The following is a 13,264-nucleotide window of genomic DNA, read 5'->3' on the forward strand; positions in this document are numbered from 1 at the left end:
GGCCCCTGCTCAGCCTGCTTTCTTATGCCACACAGGCCCACCTGCCCAGGGGTGGCACCACCCACAGTGGGCTGGGCCCTCCCACATCACTCAAGAAGATGCCCCTCAGACATGGCCACAGGCCAGTCCAATAGAGGCAATTTCCCAATTGAGGGTCCCTCAACCCAGGTGTGTCAAGTTTACACTAAAGCTATCCAGCACACAGCCTAACACACTTGGCCTTGAGGGAGTCCCACTCTGCCCAGTGAAGTTGCAAGACCCTCCCTGAGGGCCAGCTCCAAGACCCCTTACTGCTCGGCATGCTGTAACCAGAAGCAGAGGGGCACCCTGGCCTTCCCAGCAGGGAGACACCAGCTTTCCCTGTCCCTCCAGTGTCTATGGTATCTTCCTCAGTTAAGGACAGACCCAGCCCTCACAGAACCATAGGGGTCCTGAGTGAAGGAAATACCAGGTGTCCAGTCAAGCACCTCCAAGTCCCCACTATGCCCCTGTGGGTCCCAGTGTGGGCCACCCCTGTGGTTCCCAAAGAGATGGCCTGGATGTGGGTCACTTTACAGGATACTGTTGGTCAATAATGAAAGAGGGAGCTGACAAGTTACATTACAAGAGCTGATGACAGTGCTGGGGTAAGGAGTCGGGGATATCACCCCTGACCCAGAATCCATATATGGTAAGGGGTCGGGGATATCACCCCTGACCCGGAATCCATATGTGGTAAGGGGTCGGGGATATCACCCCTGACCCAGAATCTGTGGGGTAAGGAGTCGGGGATATCACCCCTGACCCAGAATCCATATGTGGTAAGGAGTCGGGGAGATCACCTCTGACCCAGAATCTGTGGGGTAAGGAGTCGGGGATATCACCCCTGACCCAGAATCTGTGGGGTAAGGAGTTTGGTTATCACCCCGGCCCAGAATCTGCAGACTTTGCTTCAAAGCATCAGACATGAGGGAGAGGCAGATTCCTACAACCTCTTCCTCATCCCTCATCTCTCTACCTCCCCAGTGGGGCTTCTGCTGGAACAGAGAGGGCAAAGTCCTGTCACTTTGTAGCCCAGCAGACTTTGGAGCCCTGACAGCCTGCCTACACATCCTGCACCTCTTGCCTCTGCACCTACCTCTGTAGTTGCAGGTACACCTGCTGCTCTGGGGACATTCAAATGCTAAGTGAGCCCTGGCCTTCTTCAAATGTCACTTTGTGAAGGTGACAGTGGCTCTGCTTCTGGGCACACCCCATCCACTTCCTCACATTCCCCACCCTGTAACAGAGGCGGCAGCAGAAGCCGGCCCTGCAGGGCCTGGCCAATAGCCTCAACCCTACTCCATTTGGGGACACTACAGGCTCCAGGACAGGGAGAGACCCTGTCTCAAAACCGTAAGTATGCGCCAGGGCCCTGCCAAGAACAGATCACCACTCATGCCATCTCTGCCACCCTTCACACAGTCTCTGTGCCCACACGGTGATTCCCCTTCATGCAAACAACCAGTGGACTGGGAGGTGGTCACTGTAGCCAGGACAGAGGTATTCCCAGTGTTCCTCCTGTCCCCCGTTCTCCCAGCACAGTGTGAGGGGGAGAGACCCAGGCAGTCACTGAGGCCCCAAAGAGCCAGGAGCTGACTCTGCCATCCTCCTTCACATTCTGAGAGACAACACCCCCGCCCCCCTCCCCGGAGTGGGATCTCTGCTGTCTCCGAGGCGAGTGACTCTGTAAAGCAGAGCTCCTGTCTCCCCATGTCCCACCACCCCGCAGCACACCACGTGAACAAGTCCAGATGCTAACCGTCTGCTCTGAGTTGGAGGCTGGTATCGGTGCTGAACTCTGCTGACAGATCAGTGTGGGAGGAGGCAAGGCCAGGTCAGAAGGGGCTCTGCAGCCTAGGCCGATCTGTCCAACGGGAAGGAGCCCAGACTGTGCTATCTGGTTCCTGGCTCCTCAGCTACATGTGGGAAAACTGACGCACTGTGGGCTCCCAACCTCGTACAACATGAGATAGAACAGAAAGCCTAACCTGGAACTGAAAACCCCTCTGAAAGGAGTTTTGACACCTAACATCTCCAGTCTTGGACTTTAAAATCCTGTGCCTTCCACAGATCACAGCACCACGGGCCAGAAAGCAGCCCTCAGCGACGTGACTCAACTTTGACCTTGGACTTTCAGCCTCCAGCACTGAGGTAAATAAACATCTGTTGTTGGTGAGGCTCTCAGTCTGTGATATTTTGTAAAAAATATCAAATGAACCACGACAACAGCTTATAATGGACTTTGCATGAACAAGAAAGAAACTTGTGGTGTGAAGTCCCCAAGGCTGGGGCTATTTGTCACTGCATCTTGTCCTCATCTGGCTAACTGATACACCTGCAACCCAGGCTGGACAGAACAACAGCCAACAGCCCAGCTAGAAGCCTAGGAGAGGGGGCAAGGCCACCTGAGACTTCTGCTGAGGTTTCACAGTAACCATTTTTTAGCTGGGCCTCACCTATGGCACAGAGCTACATCTGAAGGACAGAACACTGCACTCCAACTTCATCTATGCCCCAAAGCCATTCCACCCCAACTTCCACAGCCCTATTACACACACCACACACACACACACATGCACGCACGCACACACTGGAAGAGGCTTTCTTTAGGGTCAGAGGCAGGTATCTGGCCCACTAGTCTGTCTAACAAGTGCTGGCTGGTCCAGGCCTTCCTCCAGCTGGACACACAGGTATAGGCCAAAGGGTAGAAGGTCTCAACATGAAGCCACAGTGAGCTGTATCCTAGAAGCTTCCTCCCTGGCAGACCTCAGCCACAGCCTCCATAAACCCAGTGTTTTCTACTTCGTGCCCAGTGCCTAGATGGCTGGGTTTGTGAGGAGAGAACTCTGTTGCTATTAAACCACGTCATGGATTTTTGAGTGGCAGGTCAAAGTGTGTGGGGGTAAGCACAGACCCCATGCCTTCAAACTTCTCCATTTATGTTGGGCTTGATGGTACGCCCTGCAATCCCAGCACTTGGGAAGCAGGGACAGAAGGAATGCAAATTTGAAGCCAGCCTGGGCTGTAAAATGAGATCCTGTCTGAAAAACAAAAACCAAAATAAAATAGATAAATCTCTGTTTATGGTTTATGGACCATCCGTTCTCTTGAGGCCCATGAAGCCCTTCTGGGCCCTGGCTCAGTCACACAGACAGAAGCCATGGTGTGAGTAAGTTGTCTTCTGTCAGTCCCTGGCTCCCTTGGGCTATGACTGCAGACCGAGGCCACTTTGTCCCTGTGTGAACCAGAGCCTGTCTCAGCAGCTCTGGTCCACACAGCAGAACTATGACCAGTTGTAGTGTTACTGGGCTCTCACTCTGGGTTCCCCTCAGTTCCCTTCTTGATATTCCACATCATAAGAGTTCAGGCAAGACACACAGGGTAGGGTTGAGGACAGGCAGAATCTGTTCCAAGGTAAAGTGGAGGGTTCAAGGGTCAGAGTGGACAGTGGCCCAAGGGAGCAATGTGGGGAGAAATGCCCTCAGGGATGGAGTGGGCAGTGCCAGAGGGACCACTGTGGTAGCTCACATATTCGTATACACTTTATACTATTTTCTTAAAGTCTCTAGACTTTAAGGCAACTGCCCGAGGGGTGCTTTCCCACCCAGGTGATTGGCAGGCTCATTTGGATTAACTCTGGAGGGAGAGAACAAAGGTCTTTATCAGAAAGCCTCTGCTAGACGGTAATCTTACAATCTCTGGCACAGTTTAGAATGTCCTGTCTCTACCCAGGGCCAGAGATTCAGCTCAGATTCTGGTAATCAAAGTCCTGTAGCTCCTGGACTTATAAGCCACTCATTATGAAGGAGGGGTCTGTCCTCAATGACCTTCAAGCCTGCTAATATCTATCTAAGTAACAGCCTAACATTAGGGCAAAAGCCCAGCTCTGGCAGCCCCAAAAGGCTAAGCTCAGTCATCAGCGCCAATAAGCCAATTAAAGAGATGCAGATCAGTGAAAGCCAAAGAGGAGATTTAACCAACATGCTGGAAAAAGGGACAAAGGCATCCGGGGAACCCAGGTGTGTCTTCATGACATGTGGTTTAGGGTTAAAGAGGGGAAGCTCTGGGAAGGAGGGGAGGGGTTAGGAGGCCTGTGTAATTCGGCAATCCAGGCCAATGTGTGGTCCTTGATCGCTGTCTCTGGTTCTAATCCTGCAAGATGATTCAAAGAATTTCTTATTGCCAGGCATGGCGGTGCACGCTTTTGATCCTAGAACTCGGGAGGAGGCAGAGGCAGGCGGACCTCTGTGAGTTCAAGGCCAGCCTGGTCTGCATAGTGAGTTCCAGACCTGCTTGGGCTACAGGGAGACCCTGTCTCAAAAAGACCATAAAAGGAGTTCTTGTTGTTTGAGGGAACCAATTGGTTCCCATCAGATGATCTGCCCGAGGGTACAGGTTCTCTGTCACACATAACTGTCCCCCTTCACCCGGGGCTGGTTAGTCCTACTAGGGTTTGATGGTCTAGAATCCAAAGTGACTGCTGGGTTAAGACAACCAATTTCTGCCTTAAGCCTTGAAAGGGGAAGACACCCTCCTCAGTGATGCGCATGCCCGTGCAGGATCGAGCAGGAGTCTGACCCAAAGAATCCAAAGTGCAGGCCGAGATGCCAGGCTTTTATCTTTGTTTTCCTGTGGGCCCCAGTGAGGAGTCAGTGCTTTTTAGCAAAAGCAGCTCCTACGGGCCTGATGCAGAGCCACAGTAACCAACTGGCCCAACACAAGGAAGGCCCCACTGCCATCTGCCTGGCGGGTCTACAGGTGAGGAGGCAGAAACTTTGGGAACGCACTCTTCAGCCAGCACAGACAAGCCCTGCATGGGCAGGGCAAGCTCCCCAAGGCACAGAAATCCTGGGACCTTGATCCCCAAGACCCAAGGGCTAGCTTGGGTTGCTAGCCTCCCCGGCCCCCACGACACAGTAAGCTCTGTGGGAAGGTGACTTCAGAGGACAGTGGCTAGGGGTAACTCTGAATAACCTTGACCTTTCCCCTCATCTCTCAAGCAGTTCTGTCAAACACTTCCAGAGCACTGCCGTGGGTTGGGTCTGGCTTGGTGTTGGGGTGGCAGCACCCCGTCCCATGGCTCAAGCAGCAGTTCTGTGTGGGCAGGATCGAAGGGTACAGCTGGCGCATGGTTGTCCTGTAAACATGAGGTGCCACAGCAGTGCTGCTACCTGGAAAGCAAAGGCCTGTCAGGAAGGAAGCTGGAGCTGGAGGACCAACTTACTTCTGGCCTCACTGCAATCAACCTTCCCACACGCACAGCTTGATGGAGAGGAAAGACATGTGCCATGTGAAGGTTTGTGGGGTCTCTTCCCATGTGTGCTGCAGAGGAACTTGACCTTGGATGGAGAGGGGCCAGGGAGTGTGGGTATGCCTGAGCTAGGGGACTTGCCTGCACTTTGGACCCCAACCTTCAGGGGTGACACTGGGTGCCGAGGAGAGCATCCTGCCTAGGCAGGGAGGCTTGGGCACAGCCCGGGGCCAAGAGACAAGCACTTCCTGCCTGATCCTCATTTCTCTCTCTTTCTTCGCAGATTTCCGCCTCCATTTCGGTAATTACTCTCCACTCAGCCTCATTCTTTCCTTCATTCGAGAAGGAGAAAAGCACACCACAGTCTCTCTGGGGGAGGAAATTCTTTCAGACAGTGCATCTGTTCCGTGCATGGAGGCGGCAGGGTGGGGTGGAGTAGCACCCCAAGTTCCACACCTGTCTTTGTCCCTTCTCTGTATGATTGCTATATCCCACCACCCAGGTGTCCCTACGAGACCCCCAGACCTCTCTAACCCCAAGGGAGTGTGGGTGGTAATTACGGGCTGGCAGGGGTGATGGGGCATCTCTCCTGGCAAAGGATTGTAAGACAGGTCAGAGAGGTCATAGGGTGGCTGGTCAGAGTCTTTTCCTCCTGAAACTCCAGCCCAACCCTCCCTGAGGCCCCAGAACAGACCCAGGACTGCACCATTCCACTGGATTAGGATCTAAAGCTGATCACGTGCTCACCCCAGAGTGGGGAGACCAGGTACCACTCACAGTTTGGCCAGTAGCTAGTGGACACTTGGGTGTGCCATGTGGGGAGGGTGCATGCTGGGGACACAGTGCTGTCAAGGAGTGGACAGAGCAGTAGGGAAAGAAAGAAGTCACAGCCACACTCCAGGAGAAGCCAGCGTCATGGAGCAGAGCACCAGAGGAGGCAGAGGCACCAGGCTGGGGAAGAGTGCCCAGAGAAGGCAGCATTCAAACAGACCAGGGACACTTCGGCATGGACCCTCCGGGACAGCCTCTGAAGGCACTGTGCCTCTGACTCAGACCGCCCGACACACTGCTCAATGCCGGAGCACTTAGTATGATTTATTAATCTGCCAGGAGCTTTTTGAGATCTTAATGCAGTGTTTAGAATCCATTTAAATGGGTAACAAAAACCTCAACAGCAGGAACGGTGAGGGGGATCACATCCTGGGCCTGGCTGTGGATCACCCTCCATGGCCTTTTCTCACGTTCTTTCCGTCCATTTGAACAAGTGCTCAGTTCATGCACTGTGGCCTGGGGGTGGGAGAGAAATGTAAGGGGCCCCTGCACATCTGTGATTAGAATACAAGGCAGGGGGGTGTCAAGGTAATTAATTGTTTTTAGCTTTAATTTTTTTTTTTTTTTAGTTTCCCAACACTTTCCACACACCCGTGTGAATTCTTTCTGCTTATGTAAATAGCACTAACAGTGATAACATTAATTAGCAGAATAAAACTTGAGCTCATTCGGCTGCAGATAGCAGGTAGTTGGGGAGAGGATTAACTTCTATTTTAATTAGAAATGTGCGGTTTTTTGGCACCTTGGCCTCCAGCACCAAACAGTGTCCATGCCCAGTGACAAACTGGTTTCTTCCAAATGTGGTAGCTTCTGTAAGGGCACTGGTGGACATCTGCCCCTAAAGCGGATCGCTGGCGACAGAGAAGGGACAGGAGAAAGGTAGTCTCGTCTGCAGGATCCCAGGGCCTACATAGGCTGGCCCAGTTCTTCCGTGGGCCTGTCCATCTCTTCTCTTTGCAGCAGCTGTCTGGAGTGACTTTGAGGGCTGAGGTGAAGCTGTCCCCATGATACTGTGACGGAGAAGCTGCAGGGAGGGGGAGGAACGCCAAACACACACACGCACACGCGCGCACACACACACACACACACACACACACACAAAGACATTTGTCTCTGAGGTACCCAAGGCAGGAAGGCCCTACAGGCAGCTACCTCAGCTGGGTCCAGAAACCCAGTTCATGAGACACACCATAAGCTGTGCCCAGGAACAATGGGTCAGATTCCAGATGACTGCAGAGAACTTTTGCCCTAGAGCTTTGGGGCCAGGCCTGCTCCATCATGCTCCCAGGTGCTGTGCTCACAGGAAGGGAGGACCGTGGCTTCTGTGTTCTGTGTGTCTACAGCACCAGTGTTGGACTGTGGCCACATATGCCTATGACAGGAACGGGCAAAGGCCCAGGGTGTGTGGGTACCCTGGTGGGGCGGGGGGGGTGCTTCTGTTTGACTCCACAGCCACGCAGAGAGAGCCGAAGAAAATGACCCAAGGGACAGTGGTGATCGGGCAGAGCCTCCTCTCCTGCCCGCCTTCTATGGTAAGGTTGAGCAGGCAAGTCTCCAAACCCAGAGAGGGCACTGCAAGCTCAACCTCGACCTTCAAATTCCTGCACTGAAGCCCTAACTCCTGGTCCCTCAGACTGGAGCTGGATTCTGCAGTTCAGCTACAAGGAAATGACAGAGGCAGCTGAGGCCTTTGGGCCTCCATCTGTGGATTTGTTCTGGAGCCTGGCAAACCATACAGGGAGGGAACCGACCACACACACACCAAAGGAGACCACGGCACCACATGACAGGAAATGGATCCCAGAGTGGCTTGCTGCTCCACTCCAGTGCAGAAGGCTGTTTGGGAGAAGGGGGGCTGACTTCCGGGCAGGACTATTTGCTGAGCCCTGGGTGCCGGATTCCTCCTTGGTCTGCCCTGGAGTTTGCCAGCCTCCCCATGCACCTCTGATGAGTCTTCAACCCTGCAGGCAGCCACAAGCCACTGGGAAGTACTCTAGGGAGTGCCCGGGGCCCAGGCAAGCCCTCTCTGATCATTGTCCTTCACAGGGAGGACAGCAGAGGGCACGGCATTCTGGGCCTGTTGCTGGGCATGCCTTGGCATGTGCACCCATGTGTATGTTTGTGTGCTGTGTATGCTGAGTGGGTGTGGGGAGAGGACAGTGTATGTGTTGCTGTGTGCCTGTCTTCTGAGTGTACTGTATGTGTGTCTGGGTGCTTGTTTCTTCACGCGTGGGTGTTGGTGTGCATGTGAGGGGTATAAGCTTGGAGTCCCTCTCTACTGCACCAAGACCTGGGTGACCAAAGCAGGCCTCTCGGTCCTTGACTCTTCTTCCTTGAGCCGAACATGAGACAGGGTGCCTCAGACTGTCAGTCCTGATCGAGACGTCCCCTGTGTGTAACTGGCTGCTGAGAGGAGATCAGTCCACGGGAGAGCCATGGTTTTCTTGCCCAGGGCTCTCACACACACAGCTCCTGTCAGACAAAGGGACAGTCTTGACCCCTTCTGCTGGACTTGGGAAGCTGCCCTCCACCAGCTTTCACTGGTGACCCCTCTCGACTCCTGTGGCCCTCACATGAACCTCACAATCCAGCTGGGATCAGAGAACACCCAGTCTTCCACAGCTCATATGATGCTCTGCTCTAACACCTTCCAGGGCTCCCTACAGCCCTAGCAAGGAGGCAGGAGATGTGTGAAGCAGCTCCCTTCAGAGTCCACCTGGGGCCTGGAAGAGAGTGACAGCTTCCCCACATCTGGGTATGAGAGGTGGTGCGGAGTGGGACACTGTTTACTAACCAGTCCCTCAGAACTAAATTCTCAGCCAGCATCTGAGTCCCCCGTGTGTCTCTATGGGTGGCCACTCACTCTGTGTCTATCCATAGACCACCTGCCCTGCACCAAGTTCCAAGTCAAGATACAAATGAGATTCCTTCCTAGGAATCTGGTGTGGGGTAGGGAAGGGCTGCAGACTCAAGGATTGGGGCTGGGATGGGGTCATAGACCACGGGGCAGCTGCAAGGGGGACCCTGCCACTTGGCCAGGGAATTGGGACCCACACAGCTCCTCCCCGAAGCTCCCAGGCACACCTCACCCAGAGGGCCTGGGTCGTGACTTCAGACACTCTTTTCCCACTCCTGGCCTCAGTTTCCCCATTTGTGAAGTACACTTTGGTGACTCTGTATTTTCACTATCCACTTACCCCGCAGTGTGGGGTATGCTGGACTCCCACAGGCCTGCAGTTGCTCTGACTTCAGGTTCCCAGCCTACCCTGTGCCCAATAACTCCTGAGCCCCAGCAGCTTCTGGGACCCAACGTCCTGTTTTCAAGTGGCCTCTAGGACCCAGAAGGCCTTCAGTGCTGTCTAGGAAGGAGCCATCCAGGCCTACCGACCATGGACCAGTAGGGGACAAGGCAGAGCCCCTAGGAGACTGGGGGTGTCCGGATGCCACCAATTCCCTCTCAGGGCTATCGGACCTGGAGCTGGCTGGTGCTGGCAGGGCATCAAAGAAGGGAGCAATGCCCACTGCCCCTGCCCCACCCTGGAGGAGAAAGAACAGAGCAGGGCATGACCTCAAGGGCAGCCTTGTTCCCTGCGGCAACTCCTTGTGGATCCTCCCCAGCTCAGCATAGCACCTGGCAGAAGGCAGAGCAACATCCCTTCCGGCAGGAGACTGAGAAGCCTCTGCTACAGCTCCAACCCTCCCCACCAGGTAAAGAGGCTCCAAAGAGGAGGCTCATGGGTACCACAGCAGGTGGTTACGAGGGTCAATGGGCGGGAAGACATCACAGTGCTCCCCGGCGGGGGGACCCCAGAGGCAGGAGAGGTGGTGACTGATTAAAGCCCAGAGAGGGCCTCAACCCCTGCTCAGATCTCACAAGCATTGACCACCTCAGCCCTGTACCCTGAGCCCACCCAGAACACCAAACTCACGCCACAGGGCCTGAGGTTCAGAAGAGGGTCACTCACTGCTGGTTCCCTGGGTCCAGCCCCACACGGTACCCAGAGATGCTTACCATGATGATGAGTGAGCAGGGCACGTGCTTGTGCCAGGCCCTTCCTTCCTGTCCCCAGAACTTCAGATCCATGACCTTTTATATAAGATAGAGGCTATGAGCCCCCATTTCACAAATGGTGAAACTGAGTCGCCAGGAGATTGGCTTAGAGTTAGGATGCCGCCCAAGCAACCTGGCTCCGTGTCAGGCCACCTGCGCTGGGCGAGGACAGGAAGAAAGGGAGAGAGAAAGGGTTAGGGGACACCACCTCATTAGTCCCTGTTCCAGGCACACCCCAGAGGGTGTGGGAAGCATCTGGACTGCACCCATTGTGGGCCGCTGAGCCCCAAAATGCCCTGTGAGAGATGCTCCTTAACTACACCCCTCCATTTCATGGACCTAACACAGCCTTTTAGTGCCAAGACAAGTACAGGTGAAAATTCAACCCCCTGCAAGGTAACCAATGAGAGAATGAGTGAAGGAGCGAAGGGATGAATGTGTCTACCTCCCACCTCGTGGCCCCCTCAGGACTTCAGGCAGCCCAGTCCTACGCTGTCCCATCCTCTGCAGACAGGTCTTTTGGAGGCCCCTGGGGACAGAGGGACTCCAGTTGGAGTAAGCCCCATCCTTCCTCCCACCGTCTGAGTTAGTGGAATGTCCCTCGGTGCCCAGGCTCACGGTGCCCAGGCCTACAGTTACGGAACAGAACAGCAAACAGCGGAGCCCCACCCACCGCTGGCTGCCTGCCGCCCCCTTGAGGCAGCATCTGTTCCCAGCAGGGGTGGAGAGAGCACCCAGCTGCTGTTTCTGTTCCAGTCAGGAGTCTGAATGCTGTCTAGACAGCTCCAGACACCCAGGGCGAACCCTGCCCTGCCCTGCCCTGCCCTGCCCCATCCCAAAGGGAGGAAAGGGCACCCCCAAGGTCAGATTTCAGTCCCAAAGCCATCTTGAATCCCCCAGGCACTGGAAACTACCCACGGCAAGAAGGCAACAAGCTCACAAGATCACTCTGCAGCTCAGGGCAAGAGCGGGGACAAGGACCCAGAGACCGCCAGATCCCACCATGCCCCTATCCCAGCCTTCCTCTGTCCACCCAGCCTGGCCTCCCTCCAACACTGTGTGGCCTGAGAAAGTGTATCATGATAACGACCAGGCTGCCAGCCCCAGGTGGGTGTTGCCTGAGAAGTCTCTGTAGATGTCTGAGCTGCTGGAGAAGGGAGCAAGACACTTGTTGTCTGACCTTGAGGACGTCAGCGCCCCGCCTCCAGCATGCCACAGGCCGAGGAGTTACAAACAGGAGGTCTCTTGGCACAGTGCACCAGGTCCCCCTCCCATCATGTCAGGACTCAGGAAGGCTCATGACAGTGGCAGAGCCAGGGCAGAGGCAGTGTGCAGAACATCCCCCAGTGCTCCCAGGCAAAGACCACTGGTTGAGCCTGTCACTCAAACAAAGACACAAGAGCTCCCCCACGGACCTCTGTCCTGGTGAGGCATCTGGTATGGGAAGCTGGGAATAGGGCTGCATGTGTTCACTCATCCAGCTGGATCCATGGAGGCCAGGGGGCATCAGAAAGTAGAATAGCCAGCACCTGTCTTGAGACAGAAAGGTCCTCACAGATAGAGGCTCAAGGTTTCGTAAAAAAGTATTTTCCATGCATCTTCAAAAGTAGCTCTAAGTAAAATGGTCCGCTTTTTGGTTTGTTGGATGTTTGCAAGTGTGTGGGGCTGAGGACGCACCGCCTGCCTGAGGCACCACTCTGGGCTACTGCTTTGATGCCGCTCCTGCCTTGGAAACTTCACCTGTTCTTGCTCCTGCATGGTCCAGTCCAAGTCAGAGCCAACAGACAAAGGAGCACTGTTATCAAATGACTTTGACCTTGCAACTTAGGACACCCCTCAGAGTTCCATGGATCACACTTTAAGAAGTGCCCCCCTCCAGGGCGCCAGCTACAGGAAGGCAATCTTTGCTTTGCTCCACTCCTCCAGGGTGCCTAGAATGTGAAGGGAACTGGTGGGCACATTCTTACCCCACTTCCCACATGTGGAAGTGAAGCCCAGAGATGAGCAGGGCAGGATCGATGACTCAAGTTCCCGCCCTGAGAAGTCCCCAACTGTCCTTTGTGCCCAGAAGCTTCCCCAACACTGCCCTCATCTTCCTGGTATAGGCTCAGCTGCAAGGTCGCGTCATCACATCTTCTGAGAGTGTCAAGGCCACCCCTATCCCGCCTCTGCTGTGTCTCTCCATAGGGGTGTGCATACACACACACACACACACACACACACACACACACAAATACATTAATACACACACAAACATACACATTAAACCACGTATCAATATATCCACGCATTAATACAAATACAAACATACACATTAATATATCCACACATTAACATGTATACATTCAGACACACAGAGACACAAACATTACTATACACACATGAATATGCACACATGCACTTTAATACATACATGCATGGTTAATACATACACACACACGATAATACTCACATAGCACCTCCTTCCCAGTGTGTCCCCAGCTCTGGAGTGGGCAGACTCATCACACATTGGGCAATCTCCACAGCATCCACAAGTCTACCTCCAGGAAGAACATAGCCCAAGAAATTTGGGGTTTCTCCCCAGAGTCCCCTGGGGGCCAGGTAGATACACAGCCAGAGGTGAAGGATTTTAACACCCTCCTCACCTGGACCTCAATTCAATGACTTCTACGGGGAAGACACCAGCCTACAGCCATGCATTGAGCACATGATGCATGTCCATACAGGCAGAGAGCTGAAGGGAAGAGAGCTCACAATCCTCTCAAGCCTCCTGGAGCAACCTTGACTGGGTTATGGGGTCTAGGCACGGCGGGAACAGTTGTAAAAGTCAGGGATAAGTCAGAAATGTCCACCCTGGGAAACCCCAGTGAGGGTGGGAAGTTCTTAGGGCCATGAACCAGGAATGGAGCTGGCCCCCTGTGTCACCAGCCCTTGGCACTGGGCCCTGGCATAGTAGCCGGGCCACTGTGTAGTGGCAAAACCACAACCAGCTCCATTGCTCACTCAACAGGGAAAGACCCTGCACCCAGGTCCAGGCAGCGGGGGACCTTTAGACACAGACACAAGACCTGCATAGGGGATCCAGATCTTCAATGACAGAGCAGCCAACA

This window comes from Nannospalax galili, unplaced genomic scaffold (genome assembly GCF_000622305.1).
Source record: "Nannospalax galili isolate Female #2095 unplaced genomic scaffold, S.galili_v1.0 scaffold525, whole genome shotgun sequence".
Lineage (NCBI taxonomy): Eukaryota > Metazoa > Chordata > Mammalia > Rodentia > Spalacidae > Nannospalax > Nannospalax galili.